This window comes from Magnolia sinica, chromosome 17 (assembly GCF_029962835.1).
Source record: "Magnolia sinica isolate HGM2019 chromosome 17, MsV1, whole genome shotgun sequence".
Taxonomy (NCBI): domain Eukaryota; kingdom Viridiplantae; phylum Streptophyta; class Magnoliopsida; order Magnoliales; family Magnoliaceae; genus Magnolia; species Magnolia sinica.
In genome coordinates, this window is record NC_080589.1 from 9,143,302 (window position 1) to 9,156,955 (window position 13,654).

Genomic DNA, 13,654 nt, shown 5'->3' on the forward strand with positions numbered 1-13,654 from the left:
GACTTGAATCGAGAGTCCATATTTACATTTGAAAGAGTTCGATGAGATTGTAGCTACATTATGTTTTCCTAATATATCCGAGGATACAATCAGGCTGAAACTCTTTTCTTTTTCCTTAAAAGAGAAAGTTAAGATGTGGTTACACTCACCGTGTCCTAGATCCATTGGCACGTGGAACGACATGCAGAGGAATTCATAAAAATATTCTTCCCACATCATAAAACGATTACCCTCGAAAGCAATCATGAACTTTACCCAAAAGGAAGATGAAACATTCTTTCAATGTTGGGAAAGGTTCAAAGATTTGGTCAGTTCATGCCCACAACACGGATTTGAAACGTGGCGCATTACAAATTTTTTCTACGATGGACTGACATCTTCCATGCGCCAAATGGTCGAGACAATGTGTAATGGAGAGTTCATTAATAAAGATGTCGACGAGGTATGGGACTACCTCGATAGTCTCGCTGAAAAAACACAATCATGGGACTATTACCCAATGGCGAACACCATGTCTAGGCCGACTCAATTAAAGGAGAAAGGTGGATTATATCTCTTGAAAGAAGAGGATGATCTCAAGTGTAAAGTGACTACGCTCATAAGGAAAGTTGAGGCCATGGAAGGAAAGAAGGATAAGGTCAATGAAATTGTTTGCAGCATCTGTGATTGCAACATTTACACAACTGAAAACTGTCCTATAATACCTGCCTTTCGAGGAGTGTTGAATGAACAAGCCAATGCCGTAAATAACTATCAAAGACCTTTTACTGGATCTAACTCCAATACATATAATCCTGGCTGGAAAAATCATCCAAACTTTAGTTGGAGGAATGGACAAACGGCTACTCCTCCAGGTTTCTTCAATCAAAATCCAAATTAAGTGAAACCTCAAGAGGAACCGGTTCAAAATCCCATACAAGAGCTGGCTCAGGCAATGCGGGGAATTACAGATTTTATGCAAAAGATAGATTCTCGTATGACGGTTATAGAGAAGGGGATGCTTCCTGCACAACCTCTCCCCAATCCTAAACCGCAGTACGAGAATAATGATCCCAGCTCTTCAAATCAGATGGGGCATGCTAAATCCATCACCACTCTTAGGAGTGGGAAGATCATTGATAAAACTCTTCTGGTTAAGCCCGAAAAGCCTCAAGAACCAGAAGAGGACAACAATGATGGATCCAGTGATGCCCCACAAAAATTAGAACCGGAACTTCTAGAGAAGCCAGTTGCTCTGTTCCCCCAACGGTTGGTGTCACCAAAACCTCTTTCTAACTCTCAGGATATCCTAGAGGTGTTGAAACAAGTGAAAGTCAACATTCCTCTACTTGATGTCGCTAAATAGATACCTTCATATGCCAAATTCCTGAAAGACTTATGTACAACCAATCGACGGAAAATTATTCAAAAGAAAATCTTCTTAACTGAGAAAGTGAGTGCCATCCTGAAGCAAGACGTGCCGTAGAAATTCAAAGATCCTGGTAGCCCAACCATATCATGTGTAATCGGGAACCATCGAATTGATCACGCACTTCTTGACTTAGGAGCAAGCGTCAATCTGATTCCCTACTCGGTATACAAACAGTTAGGTTTGGGTGAATTAAAACCCACCCTAACCACACTACAACTTGCTGATCGCTCTGTTCGTGTACCAAGAGGGATAATTGAGGATGTGTTGGTCCAAGTTAATAGATTTTACTACCCTGTAGATTTTATCATCCTGGACACCGAACCCATCAATAACATGAGTACTCAGATTCCTGTCATTCTTGGTCGCCCATTCCTTGCCACGTCAAATGCAATTATCAATTGCAGGAATGGTGTCATGACTATGTCTTTTGGAAATTTGACATTGGAGTCAAATATTTTTTTCAATAACGGCAGCAACTCAGAGGATGATGATGATTTCCACGACATTAACATGATTGATTCTTTCGTGGAAGATACGACACCGCTAACCTTATCCTCCGACCATCTAGAGACGTGCCTGGCCCACTCCCATGATTTTGATGATGACATGATTAGGGAGACGTGCGCCTTGCTTGATACTGCACCGGTACTTGAAGTTAACCGGTGGAGGCCACAATTTGAAGAATTGCCACAAACCGATGTAGTGCCTCTACCGTCTAACCTCAAGCCGCCGAAGCTTGACCTAAAACCTTTGCCCTCTGATTTGAAATATGCCTATTTAGGTCAAGATGAGACATACCCGGTGGTGATCTCGGCCCACCTGGAGAAAGAACAAGAGAGTATACTCATATCTACTCTCATTGAGCATAAAGGAGCCCTGGGATGGACGATAGCAGACCTCAAGGGAATCGATCCCTCGATTTGTACTCACCGCATATATCTTGAGGATATTGCGCAGACTTCTCGTCAACCACAATGTAGACTAAATCCAAACATGAAGGAAGTGGTTAAGGCCGAGGTTCTTAAACTATTGGACGTGGGTATTATATACCCTATATCTGATAGTCAATGGGTGAGTCCAACTCAAGTGGTCCCTAAGAAGTCCGGAATCACCATCATAGCTAATGCTAATAATGAACTCGTGCCAACTAGAGTCACCACTGGTTGGAGAATGTGCATTGACTATAGGAAGTTGAATACCGTCACGAGGAACGACCACTTTCCTTTACCATTCATTGATCAGATCCTGGAAAGGTTAGCTGGTCATTCCTATTACAGTTTCCTTGATGGGTATTCGGGCTATAACTAGATAGAGATAGCCCCTGAAGACCAGGAAAAGACCACATTTACATGTCCCTACGGCACCTTTACCTATCGAAGGATGCCATTCGGACTATGTAATGCCCCTGCCACTTTTCAGCGATGTATGCTTAGTATTTTTTCTAACATGGTGGGGCAATATCTAGAGGTCTTCATGGACGACTTCTCTGTTTATGGTCTATCTTTCAACAAATGCTTGGAAAGTCTTAAATATGTGCTGAAAAGATGTGAAGAAAAGAACTTGGTACTTAATTGGGAGAAGTGCCATTTCATGGTTCAGAAGGGAATTGTCCTTGGGCATATCATCTCGTCCAAGGGAATCGAGGTAGATAAGGCAAAAATCGATCTTATCTCTAACCTACCTCCACCCAAGAACATCAGAGACGTGCGATCCTTCTTAGGACACGCAGGATTTTACAGGCGATTCATAAAGGACTTTAGTCTCCTCTCTCGTCCTTTATGTAATCTTCTTCAAAAGGATGCTCCGTACGAGTGGATCGAGCAATGCCTTAAAGCTTTCACCAAGCTTAAGGGCACGTTAACCACTGCACCTATCATGCAGCCACCCGACTGGAGCCTTCCTTTTGAGCTTATGTGCGACGCTTCTGATTATGCTCTTGGGGCGGTCCTAGGTCAGAGAAAAGATAAGAGGCTTTACGTCATTCAGTACGCGAGTAAGACTCTAAATCCTGCCCAAGTGAACTACTCGACTACAGAAAAGGAACTCTTAGCCGTAGTGTTCGCCTTGGATAAATTTAGGTCCTACCTAATCGGATCCAAGATCATTATCTATACAGATCATGCGGCATTGAAGTATCTTCTTTCTAAGAATGATTCTAAGCCCCGCTTGATACGATGGATTCTTCTACTCCAAGAATTTGATTTGAAAATTAAAGATAAAAAGGGAGTAGAAAACGTTGTGGCCGATCACCTTTCTCGCCTTAATACCTCTGATTCCCTTGAGACGACCCATATCAACGACATGTTCCCTGATGAACAACTGTTCAGAGTCTCTCATTCACCTTGGTTCGCTGATATTGCTAATTATCTTGCTACAGGTGCCATACCGACACAGTGGACTGCGCAAGATAAGAAGAAATTTTTCACCGAGGTGCGCAACTTTTTCTGGGATGATCCTTATTTATTTAAATATTGCCCAGACCAAATTCTAAGGAGATGTGTACCAGACGATGAGCATCAGAGCGTCATCTCCTTCTGTCATTCACAGGCCTGTGGTGGTCACTTTTCTGCTAAAAAGACCACGGCTAAGATTCTGCAGTGTGGCTTTTACTGGCCCACTATGTTTAGGGACACTCATGAGTTTTGCAAAGCTTGTGAGCGTTGTCAGAAATTGGGAGCATTGTCCCGTCGAAATATGATGCCTTTGAATCCCATCCTTATCATTGAAGCATTTGATTGCTGGGGCATCGATTTCATGGGACCATTCCCCTAATCGTTTGAGAATCTGTATATTTTGCTCGCCGTGGATTATGTCACTAAATGGGTCGAAGCGATTCCGTGTCAAAAGAATGACCATCGCACGGTCATTAAATTCCTAAAAGAAAACATCCTTTCTCGATTCGGAATGCCTCGAGCCATCATTAGTGATGGGGGCTCACACTTTTGTAATAAACCATTTGAGAGCTTAATGAAGAAATACGGTATCTCTCATAAGGTGAGCACCCCGTACCACCCACAGACAAGTGGGCAAGCCGAGATTTCTAATAGGAAAATTAAACACATTTTGGAGAAAACGGTTAACCCTGATCGTAAGGATTGGTCAATCCGATTGACCGATGCCTTATGGGCATACCGTACTGCCTTTAAAACCCCTATTGGAATGTCTCCCTTTAGACTTGTCTATGGGAAAGCTTGTCACTTGCCTGTGGAGCTGGAACATAAAGCGTACTGGGCGATCAAAAATCTTAATTTCAATCTGGACAACGCTGGCTCGCTACGCAAACTTCAATTGAATGAACTGGAGGAAATCCGGAATGATGCATACGATAATTCAAGAATTTACAAGGACAAGATGAAAGCATTTCATGACCAACACATTTTGCGAAAATCATTCACGCCTGGTCAGAAGGTCCTTTTGTACAATTCTCGATTACATCTCTTTCCGGGTAAGCTTCGATCTCGTTGGACCGGCCCTTACATTGTTGTCACTGTTTTTCCGCATGGGGCCGTTGAGATAAGAGATCTCGACAATGGCAAGGAGTTTAAAGTCAATGGACATCCATTGAAACCATTTGTCGAGAAATTTGATTCAGAGGATATGTCCATGCCTCTGACTGATCCTGTTTACCAGGATTGATCTCCTAGTCTGATGGAGGTATAGGTAGGTTTCCTGTTTTCATAGGACTAGGATAGTTGCTTTATTTGTCTGGCTGAAGATGGTAAACTTAGCACTCCTGGGAGCCAACCCAGCTTTTCATTCTATTTCATTTTCCTAGTTAGTTAGTTCAATGTTTGTGGGTAACATTGTCGCAAACCCTCACGAGACTACAACTCGTCCACTAGGGGCAACCTAGGGGTTTAAAGGCTTGTTGCATATGCTAAATGCAATCGAGAGCACTTGCGAAAGTGGTATAGGTAGGATTTTGTCTTTACTTTTGATGGTTTCTCTCTACTGACCCCCTTTTACGTAAATATCTATGGAAAGCCTCTTGATTCTTTCGTTCACGTATTATCTTCCCATCACTTCTCATTTACTTATTTTGTCCCATGTGCATTGCATGCTTATTTCTTTTACATTGAGGACAATGTAGATTTTAGGTTGGGGGTGGGAGATTAGGTTTCCTAATCAGCGTTTTCTTGGTCTTGAGATTGTAAATTGTGAAAATTTTTAAATTTTTCTAGAATTTCGTATGAATTCGAAGCGATTTTGACGGCCATCGTGGATTTAGAATTACAAGATAAGTGATGTTGGAATTGATGACTATTGGATTCAACTATTTGTTAGATTTCACAGGTTAAGTTTGAACTATTAATCCATGATTAGAAGTTTTAAACATTGATTGAATCATAATTTTACATGTCACATCTCGCTTGCATATTAAGGTTTTAGTTCGATATTAAAGGATTAACTTGGTAATCACTAAACATGAAAGGAACCAACTTGAGAAATCGAATGGATTGGGTGAACAGTCTTTACCATAGGTTTGCTCCCTATAGGTGAGGATTCGATTCCCCAGAATGATATGTGAAAAAGTTGGGTGTACAGTCTTTACCTTAGGTTTGCTCCCTATAGGTGAGGATCTGATCCCTCTTCTTGGCGTTACTTCTAATAAAAAAAATCAAAAATTAAAAGAATAAAAAGATAATGTGTAAGCCAAGTTGGGTTATCGTGAATTCTCTTATTTGTTACCAATGATATCCTTAAAAATCGAGGTGAATCTTAATATTGACAAGTCGAGATTAGACTATACATCCATGGAATTCAATATTTAGAATCGTTCAAATTAATGGATTAATATTTTGAACTTAATTATGAAGTTACCGTGTGCTTAAGTATATGAGAGAACTATGCCCAACATTCATGAATCTTAGAATTCTAGTATCTGAATTTTTTTCCATAAATCACTTGAGTTATAAAAATTGTCCTGTAATTCTCAATTTATCTTTCGCATACCTTGCTCGAGACTAGAAAATGGTGGTTGGGAGTTGTGTTGAGAGTCAAATATTGCATATCGGACCCAGTTATTGGATTTACAAACATAGTACCGTTTATCGGACTGATTTAATCATGTTTGTGATGCGGCGTATTCACGAGCCTGGATTGAAAAATAGTATCAAATGCATGGATTTGATCAGAATAAATGAAAATCGGGATCGTGCTTACGCCGACTCCCGAGTTCCCGGGGTCACTCATAACCAGTTTTCATTAATATGTGATTAATCCAGTCTAAATGCGCATTCTGGAATTTCCTGGAACATGAAGCACAACCACACAAGTCTACTGAAAAACAATTATACCTATATATATATATATATACATGTTCAAAAGAATACAAACGGGCGCACAAGGTGACGCCCAACAAAATCACAAATAGATTGACATGTCCCAAGGAATAAAGCTGAGCCGCTGCTCGGCGATCCAACGACCCATCAACTGATCCGATGGGATCCCGCTCATCAACTGGAAGGGAACTCGTCCTCCTCCCCGAGACTCGCATCACCAGGCTCCAAGAAATCTGTATCACCTGCATCTATGAACGGGTCTGGTTGGTGTTTTAAAACACCGTCCCAGAGTGGGAGTGAGTGATCAATTCAGTGGGTGCTATTAGCCTTAAGTTGCAACAAGCATCAATTATAATAAGAATTTAATGGAAAGCAATCAATCATATACATCTATCTAGTCTTGTTAATGTGCATGCATGCAGGATGATATGATGTATGCCCTCACCACAACGCTCCCTCGTGCGACAACATCTAACGATCGCCAATGCCAACACTCCCTCAATGCGACCTCGACTGCCGAGTCGCCAACCTAGCTAATGCCATGCAATGATGATGTTAACCAGGTTCTTAGTTAAGTCCATTCATCCAGCAGATTTGAGAATCTGATACACCCCACGTATCAAATGCCCTGAACTAGTTGCGAGGCCAAGACCCCCCAATGTGTGAGGCCGAGACCCCGCGATCCTTGACCCCGTCGGGTTTCCCCCATCCCCGACTTCAAGTACATGGGGGTGCTGAATGTGGGGTCGCTCACGGCCACTACGGGGAGGCGCGTCACCCCAGCGTAGGCCGACAGCTCGGACATAGTGTCCCATTCCACCATGCCCGGCTCACGAGACTGTGGATCAATATTCCATCCGGTATTGATTGGGCTACAACGGTGGTAGGGTGTTTCAGTTTCCATACATATGTGAGCAAACATGGTTAACAAACCAGGTGGGTCAGCCAGTGGACTAAACTGCACAAGCCCAGGCAAGTATGTGGCGGAATGACATCGGGTACAAGCGACCCATGTAGCTTGACTACTGCCGCCCACACATACTCGTCCAAACCCATGGGTTTAGCCTTAAGGTGGTCCTACCAACGGAACCACCTTCGCTTTCCTCATGTTCCTGACCAAACCAAGGGTAGGAATAGTGACTCATAGCATGCCAACTACCAATGTAACATCAAACATATTCAACACCATGCTCTCATATTGTTCAACATACAACTCAAATTTCTCTAGCAAGCAACTATTAATATCATGAATAAAGTGTAGGTGTGTGGTGTGGGTTAGTGAGGAAGTTAACACTTCCTCCATGTTGAGAAATCATATGTACAAGAGCAATAAATCATACACAAGATGAAGCAACACATATGAGAAGAAGAAATCAACCATACATGAGCATGTAACCATCCATACACTAGATTATGAGAGAGGCAAGATTAACATCAAAGAGAAATAAACATGCAATTCATACAATTCCAACAATATGTCATTCCTAGGTTTTTCTAGATTCTTCCATACAACACACCAAGCAAACAAAATCATTAAACTCCAACTATAATTGGTGCTAGGCCACCTAAGGATAATAGTCCGCACCTATGGATCGTTGAGATCTTGGAAAACGACCCAGGAATGAGGGCTTTTGGGATTGAACGGCCGGAATCCCTAAAGCAAGCATTTGTATGTTAAAATCCATGTCAATCTCTTCTCAATACATGGATTTCAAGAAAAAGGGGTGAGGGGTTTTACCTACATGATCAACGGACGATTCTTGTGGTTGTAGTGGAGGGGTCTTCCTTGAAGAAGAGGTAGGGTGGTGCAAGATTGACCTCCCTTGGATCCCACCTTGCCTACGGTCCACCTTCACTCTCACCTTCACTCTCTTCTTCCTCTCTTCCTTCTCCTTTTTCTCTCCTCTCTCCCTTTGTTCCTTAGGGCAAATTCGTATGAGGGAGTGGGTGCCCCAAATAAGGCCTTTTATAATGCCAGATTTGGTGACAATGGCCCCAAGTGTTGGGTTTTTACTATACTAGACCTATGAGAGGGTCTTTCTAAGCTCTAGGGCCCACTATGGGGTGTACAAGTCAATATACACCGTAGGATAGCTAGCCCTAATGATGATCTACGTATGGATATGATCGGCCCGCCATTTGGATGCGCCGATCGACAGATATGATAAGAAGTCTGTTCAACGGTCACCGATAGTCGATCAGGGCCGCGGCTATACGGATATGAGCAGGGAAATATCCTTAATCCATGGGTAAAGTTTGGTCGCAAACCGACGGTCCGAAATCCTCAACTTTGCATAAGAGTGGACGACTCAATTCACTTAAGTTCCAACTCCTTCCTTTAGGGTATTTGCACTTCTCATGCACTCATCCTTCAGCTCAAGTTGACCGGTTCTAAACCATACCCAGGTCCGATTCCTGCGATGGACGTCAAGCCCAATGAGACGGACATTATTCTATAGTTTTGGAACTAGTGGTCCACCAACGAGCGGTATAGAGCTTGTTTGGATAACTAAGGCAGTTCTGGTGGTCCTCTGGCCATGAAACTTATAGGATAGATGCTCCATGGCCCGATGAAGGGCCATGAAAAATTTAGGAATGATCAGATATGGGGTTTGGTCGCATAGGTCTGATTCGCGATCAACGGTCACCGTGCCACGATCGGGACCCAGATTTTGTGGGCGCGTGTAGAAAAATACATTAGACCCTCATCATAAATTATGAAGAAATCGATGGTTGAAATGTCTTACATTTTAGTTTTATTTACACGTGCGATTCCAATTTTGGCATTGGTGGGCCGCATCTGGCAAGCCAGTATAGGTGTCCACAGGGTCCGTGGTCCGCGATGGTCCCCAAGCCCAGTGAGATCTATGCTCCCCTCAATTTTTATAATTTTCTGACCTTCCCATGTCGCGGTATAGCCCGCACGGGCTGCTGCCAAGTGTAAATGGTCATTTGGCTTGACGGCCCGCACTTGGCCCAATCACAACCCGACTGGTCTACTCTAATGGGCTAATCCTAACTTAATTTAGTTATGGCACCAAACCATGAGTAGTTTAAACGAACGGCCCTGCGGCAAATCCTACGAGGACGCCTCAGTACACTGTTCTGGTTGGACAGGACGTTACATGATTAACCGGACTTGTGCGGTTCTTCACTGGTACACCCTGTATAAACTGACATTGAGTGCTAATGGTCATTAAGTAATATTTAGGTTAATTAAATAAAATAAAAATAAAAATAAAAATTGATGGATTTTTAGAAATCCAAAACAGTGAAAATCAAGGATGTTACAGAAAAAGTCTCAAAAGAGAAAGAAAGAGAAAAAATTTCTATTGGGGTCCGCGAAAATCGAGAAACTGAAGCTCAAGCGGCCTGAAAGTCAGGCAGAATGCAAGATCACTGGGTTTCCATCATCTGTTCGGTTCGAAACTCCATACGTGGCTTGAGAACCATAAATTAACCGTACACGTCAAATTTCATCTATTCAGTACCTATGGAAGTGGCCCAACGCTCAGAGCAGCCCATAAACCATTGATTTTGGGCCCACCTGAGATCTGGATATGCCTAAAATTTGGTCTCAACGCCTTAAATTATGAGAAGAACCAAATGGACGGAGCGGATTTATTACATGTATCAAGGTGGGACCCATTTTTGTGAGAGAAAGTACACACTACATGTACACGAGAAGTGCACCGGACGGAGAGTCCGGTCCAACCACGGACTGACCCGAAGTCCGTTTGTTAAAAGAAACAGCGTCCGACGCTGATTCGATGAACGATCTCTGTGGGCCCCACTCGCTCTTAATCTCGATGATCCGACCCGTTCACATGCCTTATAAGATGGCCAAGACCAACGCCTAGATGTCTTTTTGGCCACTATACAAGTGTCTTCATGATCACAGCCATTAATCGCAGGATGGATGGCGGAGTAGAAGATCTTGTGTACCCCATCGATTTCACTCCAAAAATGCACCTTCCTGACTGAAATTTCGAGGGGAAACCAGTGGACGGCGTGGATTTCACAAAACGAAAGCTATGTGGGCCCCACCATCAGCCAGCGCAAGTGCGTAACACACTCTGTTTTGCGTTCGACGCCGTCCGGTTTTCATGGCGAGTTGTGCGCTCGTGGGGGCGATCGGATGGCTGATCTGAGCCGTTCATCGTTCTATCAAAACACCCCCAGAGGACGCTGTCCTTTTGGAAAGAAAGCAAAGAAGAAGAAGAGTGGAGACGTCGAACTCTTGATTGCGTGAGGTATCTCGCAGCAGAGGGCGTGCTTGGAGTCTCCAGCTTCCGCAGCCTAATTCTAGCAGGACTAAAAAGCAGTTCCGTGAGGAGCATTAAAGGAGGCCGTGGCTGGTTGGAGAGGGTGTGGTTTTTCTGCTGGACGTGGCTGAAGCAGAGCTGCCGTGGGGGAAATCCGAGAAACGTTTGCAAAGGAAAGAGGAAAACAGTGAAGGGAGAGCGCTGGAGCAGGAGGGCTCGGTTTTGGCTGCTGTCAACGGGTGGTGGTTGGAACGGGAAGACAGGGGTGGCTTGGGCTGGACGTCTGGGTTGGCTTTGAAGGAACGGAAGAAAAGAAGAAGAAAAGAAGAAAAAGCTGAGGAATGGAGAGAGAGAAGTGAAGTAGCCTGGTTTTTCTCTTCTTTTTCTTTATATTTCTTTCATTTTTTAAGACTTAGCCCATTCATGTGTGGCTAAACCTCTTAGCTAGGGCTAAGAGGTGAAGCCTGTAGCGAGATGGGAGATCCTACTTTGTGCCTTTAATTTAAATTTCTGAACTGAATTTGATTTTAAGTTGATTATCAAAGGAATATTTTCCTAGTCTTTAATGGTCTGTTGTGACTGAAATTACAATGGGTTTGCAATGGCTTTGAATATTTCTTTTTTCCTTTTGATGTTTATGATGTCAGGAGGCCCTGTTGTTCACCATCGTCTCCTGGGCATGGTTGGATGATGGTACCTTTCCGATCTTCATACATTGTTGATCGGTTGGTAATTAGTTTAATCCTGTTGTTTGCTTTGTCTCCTGGCATGGTTAGATGATAGAATCTATTCTAATTCATATACCTTTCATCTCTTGAGAACCAGATCAAGTAAGTTCGGTTTGAATTCCATAATCCTTGATGCGGCATAAGATCTCCCCGATCTCTACAAGTGGATCCTCCGAATCCCTAGTTTCCTTCCGTTGAATTCCTTAAAGTTTTACATTAATCTCTCACCATTATTCATCAATTTATATTTGATTTAGATCGCATCTTAGGCTAGTTCTATTTCTACCTAGTTTCAGGAAACGTACAGGTTTCAGTCCCTATGGTTATTGATATCGATTATGAGTATATGACAGCATAGCATCATGATACATGCCTATACGCATCATCTGCATGTTTGTTATGAGATATGATTGACCATTGTATATGCCATAGTGTCGGTTGTTATGAGACTCCCTAATAGGCGGAGATTGTCTGATATGAGCGCACAGTTTGCGTAGGATTGATGTATGACTGGATTGTATGACTCATGCATCTTGCATTGTGTATTGCGATTACTGTACGCCCTAGCGACATCAGGGTTGTAACCTCCACAGGCATATCGTAGATGACCAGATGGGACACCAGAAATCTGTTCTACATGGGGTGCTATAAATATCCCTAGGTGAAAGTCCCTAAACCCTCTTGGTTCCAGAGGTTGCTCAAACGTCTAGACCGAGTGGATGCATGAGTGCATGAGGGCCGTGTACCGTTGGCCGCATCTCCCACTGTGTCGTGGTCGGTTGGAAGGGGGTGCAGCCTTACCTGCCCGAGAGGAGGGGGCAATGCTAGGCTGAGTCTGACTAGCTCGAGGAATGGGTCCGCTATCAACGAGCCGGGCCTGATATTGACAGGCGGATAACAAGGTCTCTTCCGCTCACCTTGTTGCGTGTGATGGGGCGACAATCTGGTTTGGAGTATAATATACCTCGGTGATTTTTCAGAGAGGAACCGTACTGATATGTGGACTTATTGAGTAGGAGTTGCATATTCATTCATTCATTCACTATCCACTCGGGCTGGTGGTGCGCAACTATTCGTTACGTATACCTTCACATGGCCAAGATTTCAGTCAGGCGCGTGACCAACTTGAGATCAGGAGTTTACCATATTATGTCTGACTATCCAAATTTAGGTATGGGATTGGTTTGGATAAAATTATCTTGTGATGGACCCCATAGCTTGCGATACTACGTACTACCATCTCGACTTCAACTCTAGCTTAGTCATTTCATTCGCATCGCATATTGCATTGCATCCTCAGCACATAGTATTTGGCTTACTATCTTTGCATTGTATAACTGATCTATAATGCTTTCTCAATATATGATATTGGTTTATTATATTTTTGCATCGCATAGCCTGGATAAGGCGGATGGTATTTATGGGCCTATTAGCATGTTTTCGCATTATTCTGATATTGTATGATTCATGATCTTGTCAGTATTTCCACTTATTCTGATTACTCTGATATTGTTTACTTGATACTTACTTTGTGCAAACACTTTCATCACCCACTAAGCTTTCTATAAGGTTATGCACAATAGATGCGTGCATGTGGCATTAGGTTGCAGCAGCATTGGGCCTAGAGCATGCAGTGGACCTCTTGCGTTTTGATTTTTGATATATATATATATATATATATATTTCCCTTTCAGCATTGTATTTAAATGATTATATTAGTGGATATATGATGATGATATTGCCTTCGCGATTTGGGTAAACTTGTGATTATGCTCCTTGCGAGATAAATGTACGTTGGAAAATCCTCCTCATAGGATCCCAGGATCGGAATCTGGCGTATGAGTACTGGGGGCCGAAAATGGGGTACTATAGAGGCTGTCGGCACTAAATTCGGTGATCGAGATTCCTGTGAGTCTGAGCTCCGAGTTTAGGGCGTGACATCAAGTTTGATTTGATTGAACTTACTCA

General features: G+C 43.0%; 1 non-coding gene across 1 annotated transcript; it reads right to left on the minus strand.

Moving 5' to 3' along the window:
* Window positions 1-228: 228 nt before the first annotated feature.
* LOC131232050 (small nucleolar RNA R71) lies at window positions 229-333 on the minus strand. The gene has a single exon (XR_009164655.1). It is a non-coding gene; the product is annotated as a small nucleolar RNA R71 (small nucleolar RNA).
* Between the last annotated feature and the right edge of the window lie 13,321 nt (window positions 334-13,654).